This window comes from Chaetodon auriga, chromosome 24, assembly GCF_051107435.1.
Source record: "Chaetodon auriga isolate fChaAug3 chromosome 24, fChaAug3.hap1, whole genome shotgun sequence".
Lineage (NCBI taxonomy): Eukaryota > Metazoa > Chordata > Actinopteri > Chaetodontiformes > Chaetodontidae > Chaetodon > Chaetodon auriga.
This window is the reverse complement of record NC_135097.1, coordinates 9,555,879-9,569,966: the sequence shown is the minus strand read 5'-3', so window position 1 is coordinate 9,569,966 and position 14,088 is coordinate 9,555,879. Positions and strand designations below refer to the sequence as shown.

Sequence of the window (14,088 nt, the reverse complement as noted above, 5' to 3'; positions counted from 1 at the left end):
CATATCAGTGTTTCTACAGTAGGTATCAAAGTGACTTTATTCAGCATGTATATGAGCTGAGTTTCTCATCAGGAGGAGGGGATGGTGGTGGCATGTCAGCTCGGCGAGACCACCAAGCATCAGACCGCTGTTTGAGCTGAGTTTCTTTTGACGAGCCTGCGTAGTTTTAATGAGATGTTGGGACATTATCCATTTGTCACAATGATCTCGGGTATTTTAAGCCAAAACGTGATCTTTTCCTTACCCTGACCAAGCGTTTTTGTGCCTAAACCTAACCAGACCTTAACCACAGCGTTGTCACAACATCGCTGGTATCTAATGAAGGTTGCACGACCTTGTATTTGTTACTTTCTTTTTTCATAAATCATTACAATGGTTTGTACTGTTTTGAGCAGAGACATAAGAAGAGAAAGCAGCATTTATCATTCGTTCAAATGCCTAAAACAGCATACATCTAGGTGTACCTGACAAGGACCTCTAGTGGCAGTGTGAAATATGACTCTTCTGTCAGATACTAAGGCAGAAGTGCTGTGATTTTGTTGTTAGTGTCACAAAACCTCTTAGACAGAGCATCAAAGTGGACAGATGGGCCAAGAACAGCTGTGAAGCGCAGTGTCTTGGTTCCATTTAGCCAACATGTTCCATATTCTCATAGAGGCTCTGTCACCTACAGTACATGATAAACCTCCACCCACCCCTTTGCAAATTTTTGTACTTTTAGTCTTAATATCACAAACACTTGTTTTCTGTAGCCCACTTTCCTAAACCAAGTGCACATCCCACACAGTTCCCCACAAACAACTGAAGAAGAGTGTCTAGTTGGCTAAGCACTTTAAGCACTGCTGCATATGTAAGTGTCAGCACTGTGGAGATGATAATTCCTAAGCTTGCTAGCTTGGATAAACAGGGAAAATGGCTTCTTCATTATTGGATTCACTTTGCACAACAACTGTCCCCATAAGCCTTAATTTTCCTGAACAGCTTTATATTTGGCAGGAGTTTCTTTCAGCAGCATGGTGAGTAGCTGTACAGAGGTTTTATGGTGCTGTGCATCATTTTATGGTGTTCAATTATGACTATGTCTCAGGTGCTTAACTCTCTGTATTTAGTAAATCCATTGTTGGCAGCTGGAAATTTAGCATTAGCATGTTCCGCACGCAATTATACATATTGCCATAGAACTGAAATGTTGGTGTTTACAAGGAAATCGACATTGAAATGAGTTTGTCGTTATACAAATGACTTGGCTCTGAAGCTATGTCTGTTACATCACCCCTTCCTTCTGCATATCTTTGTTCATTAACATTTCATAGTGGGTAGCTCATGGCATCCTAAAATACAATTACAAAAAATAAACAAGATTTCTCAATTCTTTTTTCCCATGTTTGCTCTAAGGAAACACTGAGTTTGTGAAACCAAATCCATTCTACTTCAACTTGACACACTTAACTTTGTGAATACTACACGCAGTATTCAGTACCCTAATGCGCATATTGTGTCTTCCGCAGCACCCAATAAGACACAATTGCTCACAAATCCCCCCATTCTGGTGTCAGTGAATTAGCTTTGATTTTGAATGTGTGCCAGAGAATCAGCACTCTTCTAACAACTGATGCAACATGCTGCTCTGTACACAGTTTTTATTAAGATAAGTCTAGTAATCAAATATTTAACAAACAGCAATGAACACACATTCTTGAATTTATTTTATCTTGGGCGTCGATGTGGCTCAGGAGGTACAGCGGTTGTCGACTGACCACAGGGCTGAAGTTCGATCCCCACCTTGTACGGTCCACATGTCCCAGTGTCCGTGGGCGACACGCTGAACTGATACACTAGCTTGTGCTTTCCTAATTATCAGTCCCAAGCCTGAATAAATTGCATAGATAATAGTTGCCTCAGGACGGGCATCTGGCTCCTCCGTGATGGGTTGGGTGGGTCTTGGTTTGCCAGCCAGATGGTAACAGATGATCGGACATGGTGACCCCCAGTGGGGAGCATCTGGAAGAACACTGAATGTATTTTATCCAATCTTTAATGGAAATAATTCTATTGTATTCTGAAATGTTTGATTCCATTGATGCCTGTGGATTTTTAAAGGTGCAATAACTGGGCTTTTTCTTTTGGCTTTATAAGTTGATATGTTTCCACGCAGTTGTCTACACATCCTCCCAATACGCATCAACATTAGCATAAATATGCAGTCATGTTTCTGGCCACCTGTTGAATGCAAATCCGACAGGTACTCTCCCTTTAGATCGTTTTTAGGGATGTATCTTGCTCTTAAGCTGCAAAATGCTTCACTACGTGTTCACGAGCTAGTTGCTATCTTTGCCTCTTTGCTGATTGGTGCTGGGCAGGTTGTTTTTTTTTTACAGCTTTGTCCCTAAAAACAGCTACTTCCTGTTGTCGGATAAGGTGCTGATGAGAGCTGTGACAGTGTACCAAAGCAGTAAAACTATGGCCTGAAAATCAAAAACAGTGAGCTGAAAGTTGTTCTAAAGCTTGGTAGACTTGAGGGTAACAGCAGAGTTGGGTGATAATTATCTGTGGGTTCATCTCTATGAGTAACCCCTTTCACACACGAAATGCAAAAATATTGACGTGAACAGCTTAAGAGTCAAAAATCAGCCCAAGGTTAAACTTATGGAAAACATTTAATTGCTCTGTTCCCTTAATTTAGGTTATTGTGATAAAATAGGTCTCAAAGCCTCGGTTTTTACTGTTAATACCATGAATTTTAATGATGATGTTGGTATCATTATGAGCTCGCGTGTTGAATTTGATTTAGGGAAAACACTTCAAAAACTGAGCCCATTCTAATTGAGCAATTTAGAAGAGGCGCCTGAAAATTAATATCATTTTTGAAATTCCTGAAAGAATACTTCATTTGAATTGAAAGGTTTTTATCTGACAGCGGTAACATTATCACTATCAAGAGGACACTTACTTCAGAATTAACATCAAGAAATGTCCTCCAGCATGAAGGAACAAATCCTTGTGCTGATCCACTTACTGTAAATGGTAGACTGGCAATAATAGAATAAAAGGTATTTTTAATGCTGCTGTTGGGGGTATTTTAGAAGCATAAAATCTGACATGTCTGATGAGCTATTCGCTGTTATTTAATCACTATCAGATCGGAGCTTTTTCTTGGTTCTACAACTCTGAATAAGTTTCTAATGGCAAGTATTGAATAGAAATTCCATTAATTCTTGGTTCATTTCTGATTCAGAGTTCAGGCTCACCTTCCTTTTCAGTTTTTAAAAAGGAAACCGTCGCGTATTCATGCAGTTCAGGGACGTTTCCCCTCACTTTCAAGCTTTTCTGTCTTTTTCTGCAATAAAACTAGATCTAGTCAGGTCTCACTTGCCTTCATTTCCATGATTTTGAAACGCTTTTCCATTTCAGTGGAGGACATGTAAAGCTGTTTATACTTTAATCATGAAGAGTGTGTTATTCGGAAGATAAAAATGAACTGATCCACATCTGAGTAGTGTTCTATTAGTCTGTAGGCATCTGCATTCCTAATATTGGTGTAGTATTCACATCACTGCTAATGTGAAGACTTCTATGTTGTCTTCCTTGTGTATTTGACGTAGCTGAGATGGCAGCAGTATATTGAATGGCACTTAAGGTATCGCTTTGAAGCTACCTGGTTTATGCAAGCGTAATGGCAGGCAGCTTTGGTCAGCGCTCTACCTGGAGAAATCCATTTGCATCGGGGTTACATGGAAAGCAGTGGCAGGAAGAGATAACGCTGCATCTTTTCAAATGCAGGCAGCCGGTTATTTTTCATTGAAGCGTTCAGGAGTTCAAGGTGTTCCTCAGACAGGAAACAAGTGCAAAAATGTGCTTTACTAGGTCTGCGTTCACGTGGGCTCATTAGTGTAGCACTGGGTGAGTGATTGGATGATTACTTGTTATTGTTTGATTGTAATTAAGATAATTAGAGTGATTAATTGGCTATAGGATGATTGAGAGGTTCAATGGTGGCAGGCTCCAGCTGGAGATGTGCAGCTGGTGCAGCGTTCGAAGGTCATTTTTTTTGGTATTTTTTTGATCATTGAATTCCCATCAAACTGTGCGGCGTCTGAATATTTATGTCATGTTTGGACACAATAATGTGAAGCCATTTTTGACTCCTCTTTTATAGCATTTCCAGCTGCAGTCAAAGGAACAACTGGAATTAGAGTGGATGTGGTGGGATGAAAACATGGCGCTCCAACAGCCTCGAGCAAACTCATCTGTATGAATAACAATTTGCCCTGGAGAAACGGTGTTTGGCATCTTTGGTCATTAACTAAAATCTTCAGTCTACATCTCCTTGATTGACCTATCGATGGTTCAGTCCTTACACTCGTTGCATTTTCAGGCAATCTTTTGAGAGAGAGGCGGTGGATTTCATAAATATTACAGTCGCGGGCGCACAGACAGAATGTAATATAACATAGGTATCCTTGCCAGCCTGAGGCAAGATATACTCTAGGTAAAGAGGCTCGGGTTTGGAGCATGTTATCTCGTGTTTGCTGCTAGGTGGAGCCCGAGTATACAGCGAGAGCGGCAATCCACATCCGAGTTTTTCCTCTCACCTTTCAGTGGCTCTCCAAACCCTCGGTCTCCATACAGAATTACTCCCAGCCAGTGCGCACAATTGGTTTGTCATAGTCGCAGAGAGCTCAGTCTTTGGACCCAAACAACTTAGACTCCCCTTTACCCCTGCGGAGCTTTTCTCACAACATCCCCCTCCTTGTCAAATTCTTCTGGATACTCTTTTGTATGTGTGTGTGTGTTTGCGTGCGCGATTGGCGAGGGCTGCTGGCGTTTCGCCTTTTCAGCTTTATGGGACGTGATGTAGCCCCCGCACAGAAGGACGCCTTGTGCCATAAAGGGATGTAAGGGGACAGAACCGTGGATACACAACGCGAGGGAAGCCGCTGTTTCTCCCGCGGCATCACCAGGACTCGGATTGTGGACGCACGGCAGATTCAACCGAGGCGATTTTTACCAGGATATTGAACGGAGGCAACTGTTTGGATTCGTTGTTCTCCCTCCTCGACCCCACTCATCAAGTCCATTCCTCGCACGCAGAGTGCGTAAGGACGGTACCCGACGCCTGAAAGACAGTTTAGAGAGAAATTATCGCTAATACTTTGAATGGAAGGACGTGGGCTGTACCTCCTTTCCTCCAGTCCTCTCTAAACCCGCGGTAAGTGTGACTTTCCTCTACAGAACGCATACGTCCCCTCTGCTTGTGCGCATTTCCCCTATTATCTGCAGATTCAGCTCAAGGCGATCATCATGCCCATTAATTAATCCCTGCAGTAGTGTCGATGTGCGCTGTCATGTCAGTCTTGGCATGCACTCCACTCTCAATTACTTTAACTGGGCTATCGATGCGTTCAGGTGCAATCAGCGCCGATCAACGCGCAACATATTGATAGCCAATATGAAAATTTCAATTCCCTGTTGGACTAATTACCCCGCTCTGTTAGAGGTTTGGATTATGCTCTAATGTAAAGTGGTGAAAGGTCTTTTTTTTCAATCTTTTTAACCGTTCACATTGTGCTTGAAACAATGTGCTGTGATCTGAAAACGGCTTTGCAAAGAAGTTGCATATTGGATGCATACCTGCGAATGAAGTTTGTGCATTATAAAGTCGTGGCCTTTAATTCTTCCCGTTTTTACGCAATTTGAATCGAATATGTAGCCCTTGTGTCTATCGGCTGAAGACAGGAGCTGTCTGTGCAGCAGAAACTGCATCTTTCAAAGGTGCTTGAATGAAGAAATGTACCAGTGCAGGCCGGTGTTTTCTGTTGCAGTTTGTTCAAAATGCACTGGAGTGTGAGGATGGATGCAGTGCTGTGAGCGTCTGCATTTTTCATGAAAGGCTGAATTTGTGTTGGCAATTAAATATCCAAGTTATTGGTATTGGCTATGCAAGAAAAAAAGCTGAGTATCCCCCTCAGTCAGTCGACTCATTTCCATTTTTTTTTTTTTGCAGATCAGTCATTGCAGGCAAAAAAAACCCACACACACACACAACACATGTGATTATTTATGCACACATAGGAAAAGAGGGAACGCTTGCACATGCTGAGGAAGACATGCTGCCCTGTGTCTGAGAGAGGTGCAGGGTTGAGGGGCCGCTGTACCGAATGCTTTGATGTGAGGACAGCACACTGTCTTTCAACATCAGAATCAAAGTAGAAAAGGTAACTAAGCCTATCACTCTGAATCCCATCTGAAGTTTCCCCATCACTGCACAGTGATGCCCTTCATTTCCAATTCGGGCTTCGATCTTTGTTGAACTTTATCCTGAGCATAATATCAGCTGTGCACTTGCAGATCTTTCATGGGCAGTTTTTCATCCAGCGTTTGGCGTCTTGTAATTCGAACACCTATGAGGTATTTTTTCCCCTTTCATTTCAAAGCATCATTCACGTTATTGTCGGCTGTATCTTTATTTGACAATTGCATTCATTATGGCCAGGACTGCAGTACCATCTGTCATAATCTGCACTGGTAGAAGTGCCCTCAAGCAGATGACACACACAACACTCACACATACGCACACACACACGCAGCTTCCTCTACCAACCAGCAGTAAAAACCTTGACTTTCTCCTCCAGGGGAAACTCAAGAGGACATTTGATGCTTTCTGACTAAACGGTTATGCCAACCTGCACTTTGTTTTCAGCGTGCCTCATCCATTTTGATTCAGCTAAGTGCTCCTTGTGGACTATAATCTAGGTTGTATTTAATATAACAGCAGTTGAACCTAGCATCTGGTGTGATACCTGATGGGACGGCGCTGTATGAAAATATTAATCGTTCTCCTTGCTTTACTTGAAGCTCTTATATCGCCGTCCATTGTAGGAAGACAGTGTGCTGAAATATGAGGTACCACGCTACATACTGACTGAATTGGTTACCTTGGGTAAAGCATCACACTGAGATAGTGAAAGGCGGTTGAAAGAAACATGGACGCAGCACACTGGCAGGGGTGCACTGTATTTGAGCGTTTTGACCATGAACATCTGATGACAGTTGAAGCTGTTAAATGTTTCAGAAATGTCTGTCTTTCCTTCCACACTTGAAAAGTGAAATTCGAACCCTTAACCTTAAAAAACTCATTAGATTTAGGATTCATTGGAGCCCTTTTAAGAGAGCCATGTGCTCCGTCTTTGGCTTGTAGTTACTTGTTGTATCATGTTATTTTTTTCAGTGCTTTGTGCTGGCACATATTACTCCCTTTTGCACACTGCTGTGGGTTAATTTGCTGCCCTCGTTGAGGAGCATGCTTTTTCTTCATTTGGTCATTTGTATTGTTCCTCTGAAGTAGCCCCACTCTCTGCGATGTTCCCTTTTTCATCCCATTGATGTAGTGTAGTTTTTCAGCCAGTGAATTTCTTTCCATTGGCAGTTCCATTTGTTTTACTTGATTTTTTTTTTTTTTTTTTTGCCTTTTTGGACGGGTTTGCCAGTCAGGAGGAATCCAATTTGTCGTTGCGGTATGAATGGAGACGCGGGCTTTCCAATTTTCTTCATTAGGTTAGCTTATGTGGGGTGCAGCTTCATGGCTTATATTATGCACAGTGAGGGCTTTTACTGGTGTATCAGTTTGGATCACCATTCTTCAAGGAGTTACATTTGATAAAAGAAGATGTCAGTCGCCCACACGCTTCCTGTCTACTGTCAACACAGTCTGTCAAGTCGATGCGATGGATTTGATTTTTGTTTTTTTGACAAACGGCACCTATTGCAGCTTTAAGCTTTTCGCCTAAACTGGATTCCCTTTTAATGAGACTTGCACTGTCCTCATGCTGTCCACGCCACCCTTCTTAAAACCAGTGCAAAGAACTACGCCCAAATACCAGTTGACACTGGTCTGAAGAGCAGAATCACTGTGTGAATGAATACCTTTTCATATCTGTATCTAACTGCTTTGTCTGAAGCGATCTGGCATGCAGCTGTACAACTAAACATAATTGTCGAGGTCACGTACTGCACATACTTTTTCAGATGTTACATTCATAATCTCTCAAACTGAGTGAACAGTCGTCTCTCTGGGGATCACAGGCTCTGCTGTGATTTAAATTTCTTATTCCTCCTGCCTCCCATATGCTTTAACGCTAATGAGGGGAGTTATTCATTAGTGTTTTTATTTATCAAATACAGAAAAATTAGTTTAGTAGAAGTACAGATGGCAAAAGCTGTTGTTGTCATCCATGTTATTTTGAGCAGTTAGGGTTTACAGTTAGCTTGTAGCAAATCGATTACAATTACTTCTGAGGTAATGGTCTTCATCTCAACACTCACGTCTTTCATACATGGAATATGTGACATTGCTGGCTTCAATTTACAGTCACATCAGGTCACTCCGTTCCCATTCACCTCAACTTACACTAGTACAATGGCATGTGTTTGCGAATACTTGATGAAATGAACTGCCTCTCAAATGTAAACTGAATATTATTTTCTAACGTTTTAACGACCAAACTGGTGAAACAGCGGTCAAAAAAAGCGATCAGCAGGAAATGACTGAAAGTAATCTGTAGTTACAGCCCCAGTTTCCTGTGCTGGTGTGATGTCGTGGCTGGATTTGGTGCACTTGCAGGTCAGATTTCACCCGTGTGCAACTTAAACTGGCTAATTCACACTGTGGGCCAATAGAATCTCTGTCTAGCATTAATCATACAAAGTGCCATCACCTTATTTTGTGAAATATTACACGACCAGACTCCAGGCTGCAATGGCACTCTCATTCACTGCGCACAGTCTGCTTGAAAGTTATTTATTACCCGAATTGGAAGATTTTTCGGGGCTGAGAGTGGGGCAGTTTTGGTAACTTAAGACCGTGGTTTCCAGCATTCATGGATCCCTTCCACAGAAACCTTTATGTTAAATCTCCCCGCACACGACATGACTGCTCTCGAAAGATTAGACGCTTCTTTTTTTTACTTATCATCGGCAGCACTGCGTGAGATCCTTGACGAGTTAGAAAATAAGGACACTACAGAGGAAGAGCTTTCTGAGTCCTCACACAGGCTGTCTAAATGATGGATTTAAAACTTATTTTGCAGTTGAATGATTGTTTATCCCCGCGGCTGGATGCTGACATGTTAAGCATTACAGAAACATCTTCAGAGAAGGAAGATGATGCTTTATATTTCCTTGGCGGATTTTTTTTTTTTTTTTTCTTTCCCCCTGTGATTTTTGAGTAACAGGCGACTCTGTCTCCAGACAGGGTAGCCTTCGTGGCTAAATATGCAGGTTTATAGGCTCTATACACAATTTATGTATCTATAATTTTTGTCTTTTTAAACAATGCTTAAAAACCTATAAGGCAGGCCACATACTGTACTGCATTCACATTCCTGTGGGCTAAATCTCACCCACTGCCACGGTGAGGCCCTCGTTTTTGTAAGGTCCCAAAGACCGGAGTTATCATGCTGTTAGGAGTGAGACAGGTTGGTCTGCTGGGGCCCTTTCTCTGGCAGGAATGTCACAAAAGAAGAAAAGCAAAAGCTGAAAATAAAAAAAGAAAGCACACGGCCGAAGGTCTACGCCTCTCAACACCTTCGCTGTCCTGTCTCATAAAGTGCTTGGACACAAAGGTTTTGACACAAGCTTTCACAACCCCCCCCCCCCCCCCCCTGCAGGAAATGGGGGTTACAGTTGAGATAGAGACTTCAGCTGGTGCTTGATGGAAAGAACAGACAGTTAGTTTCCTTATTCTCTATGGCTCTGCGAAGAGTGACCCCAGTGTTTTGGAGCACTTGAAGTGTAAAAGTCAGAGAAGATTGTAGATAGTGCTCCCTTTAAAATGGCATGTTTTGCTGCAGCTGCAGCATGTATTTACACATACAATTGAATATATATAACAAGGTTAACGGTTTTGAGCACAGCATTGATGTGGAGGGATTTGAGTGTTTGATATCAGTGTTTTGCACCTCTATTGCACCCCTGCAAGAAAGAAGAAAGAGTACGAATGCACACCGATATTTGTGATGAAGAACAATCTATGAGTGCACAAACAGCAGATAAAGAGTTTGAAAAACGCAGTGCGAGGTAGCTACATCTGTTGAGAAGAAGAGAAAAATCAACAGTGTCTGTTCATCTCCCTTAATTGGGAAACCCAGTTTCTACCAGTATACCTGCTATTTACTTGGTGGGATTCTCAAATAATTTAGGGCCTTTTCTCCATGGCTGGTTTATGGTTGGTTAGGATAAGAGGGAAAGGGTGTGTGGTGTATTGATGAGCCTCTTTAAATCACCGACAGATTTGCAGGAGATTTTATACTACTCCAGTGAGTCTGCGGCGTGTTGAAGACAGGGTGAGATCATGGAAACATTTCACTGGCTATACCTCTTTGACTTGCAGTCATGACAGTGAGTAGGAAAACAAGTGTGGATATAAGCAAGGATATTACATCGCGAAGAAGTGATGGTGGGAGGTATGACCTAAAATTTCTATCACAGTATTTTTTCATGGTGACGTTATTATATCACAGTATTCCAAATATAAAAGGAATACTCCACTCAAAACATTACTCCACCTCTTGTCACTCTGTTTGCGATGTAAGGGAACATATCTTTAAAAAATGCGTGTGTTTATTGGCTCCAAATAGGAGTGAAAACGAGGTATAGGCCTACATCAACATGGAGGGAGCAACCTGCCCCATAATGTAGGTTAATTAGTAAATGTTAGTTAGACAAAGGGTACCGTTGGACATCTGAACAGCATGTATTTGGCAGAAAACACAAAGTATACTCGAAAAGTGCAATAATCAGAGTTCTATGGACCAGTTCTATCAAGTGTATTTACATACAACTTCAGACATACATACCAATACGGCATGCAGCAGAGGCGGGCTTTACTCGCACAGCAAAGCAAGCTGAGCTTGTTTTGCAGTATGAAGTGTGGAGATAACGTTAGGTCTGGCTATGTGAGACTACACAAAAAAACAGTTTCTCTGGTTATTTAATTGGCTTCAAATGAGGCTCTGTGTTTACACAGTTACTCTTGACTGTTCCTCAATATTAAATACGCTAATGTTGCTCCAGCATGTGGGTCTACAGTAGGTGATACTAGCCGCATTAGCCGCGGAGTGTGCTAACACCAAATTTGACAGGAAATACAGCAAAATAAACAGTAAAGCAAATAGTAGTTACTGTGTGCAGCCCCAGTTATATGGGTTATATGAGCCCTTTACCTGCATGTTATGGCAGCCACAGTAACGCAGATTATTTTGAATATGTTGAAACTTTAATCATTGTAATGACAGTACTGCAAAATCCCTGTCATGGCAGAATGTGACACAAGTGATGGTGGCGGAACCAGTATGCCGCCCAGCCCCAGTAGAAGTGGGAGATAATGTTGTTTGACCATGAAATCAAAAGAGGCTAAAATGCTTTTTTTTTTCAAAGCTAAATTCACAGAACACCAGCTCAGTTCAAGTGTTGATGTTACCATGACCAGTGACGGCAAATTCTTCATCTTTTTAATTGCATTTTTTATTATCTGCGAGCTACCCCTCCATCTTTAACTTGATAAGTAGTTAAGTTGTCCCCAGGGGGTCAAAACACGTAGCCGTTTCATGTTAACACTCCACAACGTCTGCAGGCAGAGACGCAAAGGCTGCTCGCCAAGAAGATGTGAGTGCAAAGCATTAACTGGCTTGTGCACATGCAGATATGCATTCATTTTATGAATGGAGATGGAGATGCCATCTTTGTATTGCCACAATGATTCTTATAAGAAGGTTGCTAGCAGATAAGGGCCACTGCAGTATATCTGAGCGGTGAACAGGACATTGATCTGATCATATCATTTTTTTTTTAGCAATTATATTTGTATTCCTGAAACGTAGATGGTTGTATAACAATGTTAACCCTAGCCCCACTAAGAAAGAACTGGCCCAAAGAAAGTGAATTCCTACAAGTGAAAAGATACATTCTGGGCTAGGGTGCAGATATGGATCCAAAAATGTCAACTTAGCATTTAAAGCAATCCAAGCCACTCTTACGACCCTGTTGGTGGTGTTAAAAGGTACCCAAAAGCTATCAAACTGACAAAGCCTGACGGAGCCGCAGTACATCAACCTCTTTACTACTCTGTAAAATCTGATACATTTGTCTATGTGCATTTTACAGTATGACAGTTTTTTTCAACAATATTGATGGCTTTCCTTTCTTGCGAGGGTTTTTTTTTTCCATGCGAACTTTGGACCAGTGAAGAGGATTCAAACAAAGATGCAATGCTTCTCTGAGACCGAAGCTCTAAAAGAAGTTAATTTATGGCCTGTTTGGGAGGCAGGTTTGGGCCTGAATACATAATAAGGTAGTGCACCTGCAGCCGCATACAAATGAATGGAAATGACGGTTAGTATTTACGCCTCCCTAAACCATTGGGACCTCCTGATCTGACCACTAATTGGCCAGAAAAGAGAAATGAAGATTGCTTCCTTGTTCACAGGCTGCTGTATCTGCAAATATCGGGTGCATATTTGCACCCCCAGTCTTAGATCAGTTATCAGAAACCTTCGACTTACAGTAAAGCAGAAAAAAAGATGGCTGCTCTTGTACAATGTAATGCCAGTGGTCACTTAATTTCATATTTTAGCGAGGTTAGATGAAGGGTTGATGTAGAATATACCTTTGTGGATCCCTTTGAACCTGTTTTATCAAACTGTTCTGTGTTTGTAAAGTGCTGTAGCTCGTCAGCGTGGACAGATGATAAGATGATGGGCTTCTGGGCACAGACATGTAAAAGGACCTCCACCCCTCCAACGCTGGTTGTCATTTTATTGACTTTCCGACAAGGAATATTAACAGTCAGTTCACAGAGGCTCTGGCACAGGGGCCCCCTGACCCCCTGAGCCCTCATACCTGTGCCCAGTATGCCCGTTCAATAATCTGTCCCTGCTCCTCAGTACTTTGACATCTTCAAAATATGCTGTCACACTGAAGAACAGAAAGTTTAATAGTGTTACTATTATGTTTGGATAAAATTCCATTACAACCTTCTTTTTTTTTTCCCCCATTCTGCCAGACTTTCCGCCTTCCCCTTCAAAAGATCTTCTAATGAAACACAAAGCATGAATGCCTTGCAGAGATGTTGATTACAATATCCCGCTGAATCTTTTTAAATTAAAGTACCATTTTCTCATTCATACTTTATAAGATTTACAGAGGGTAGAAGCATTTTTGCAGGCGAATAATTAAAGTATTTTGCACACAGGTGGATAGCTCCACAATGAAGGATTTATGCTTCTATCACGTGAGGTCCTTTCCTCTTTTTCTTATTAAGGGAAGGAATATTTACCATGCATTAAACCACGGTGTCTTCTGCGAGTTGATCAGAATCTGATTCCACTTGTGATGAATGTATTACAGCATTCCAGCATCTCCCTCTGTGCTTATGACTTAGGCTAAATTGATTTTCCTAATCGATAGCATACGATTGGATTTAGGAGAGCGGGAGTCGGGGGTGGGATCTGGCAGGACCAGCTGCCTCAGCCATCAGGCTCCTTGCGAGTAGCTCCTTGTTTGTTCCCGTCTTTATGAGCCTCCGCTCATGGGGAACGGTGCATTTTAAATCTTGGCGCTTTGTACACCTGCTATCCCGCTTCATCTCAGGTTGGTGTACTGACAGCAGAACTGTGTATCCACTGGCAAATATAAACTTCCCTGCCAGCCCTTTGTCACCTCTGGAATGGAGATGACTGAATTGATGCACCGCCCCAGTGGAGCAAAACGGTTTAAATGACAACACATTTTTGTCTCACCTTGAACTTAATTGACTGCCTGAAAGCTGGCGTTTGAAAAGTGCTGACAGATTGACTTCTCTTGTTGTTTGGAAACGGTTGCTATTGACAGAGCCTGTTCTGCGTTGTTTTCAGACTGCTGTCACACCTGCATGCGTCTGTATACCACATTCACGGGCGAGGATGGATGATGTCTTCATAAGGCTGTGCATTATGAATGGTCCATGTGACACGTATTACTCCTAATGTGCTTAATGTCTGCATGCATTAATATGTATTGCATTTCTGCAGGGAGGAGAAGTGGCAAATGTGCTCC

The 14,088-nt window shown here is 42.0% G+C and overlaps 1 protein-coding gene across 7 annotated transcripts in view; it reads left to right on the top strand.

Moving 5' to 3' along the window:
* Nucleotides 1-4,576: 4,576 nt before the first annotated feature.
* LOC143316988 (adhesion G protein-coupled receptor L3) overlaps nucleotides 4,577-14,088 on the top strand; it is a 201,521-nt gene continuing 192,009 nt past the window's right edge. For 6 of the 7 annotated variants that reach the window (XM_076724885.1, XM_076724884.1, XM_076724887.1 and 3 more), the window contains exon 1: nucleotides 4,577-5,209. The gene's annotated coding sequence lies outside the window, so the exon portion shown is untranslated. Of the gene's footprint in view, nucleotides 5,210-5,427; nucleotides 5,525-14,088 lie in introns of those variants that run through there. The other variant, XM_076724881.1, reaches the window with a different exon arrangement.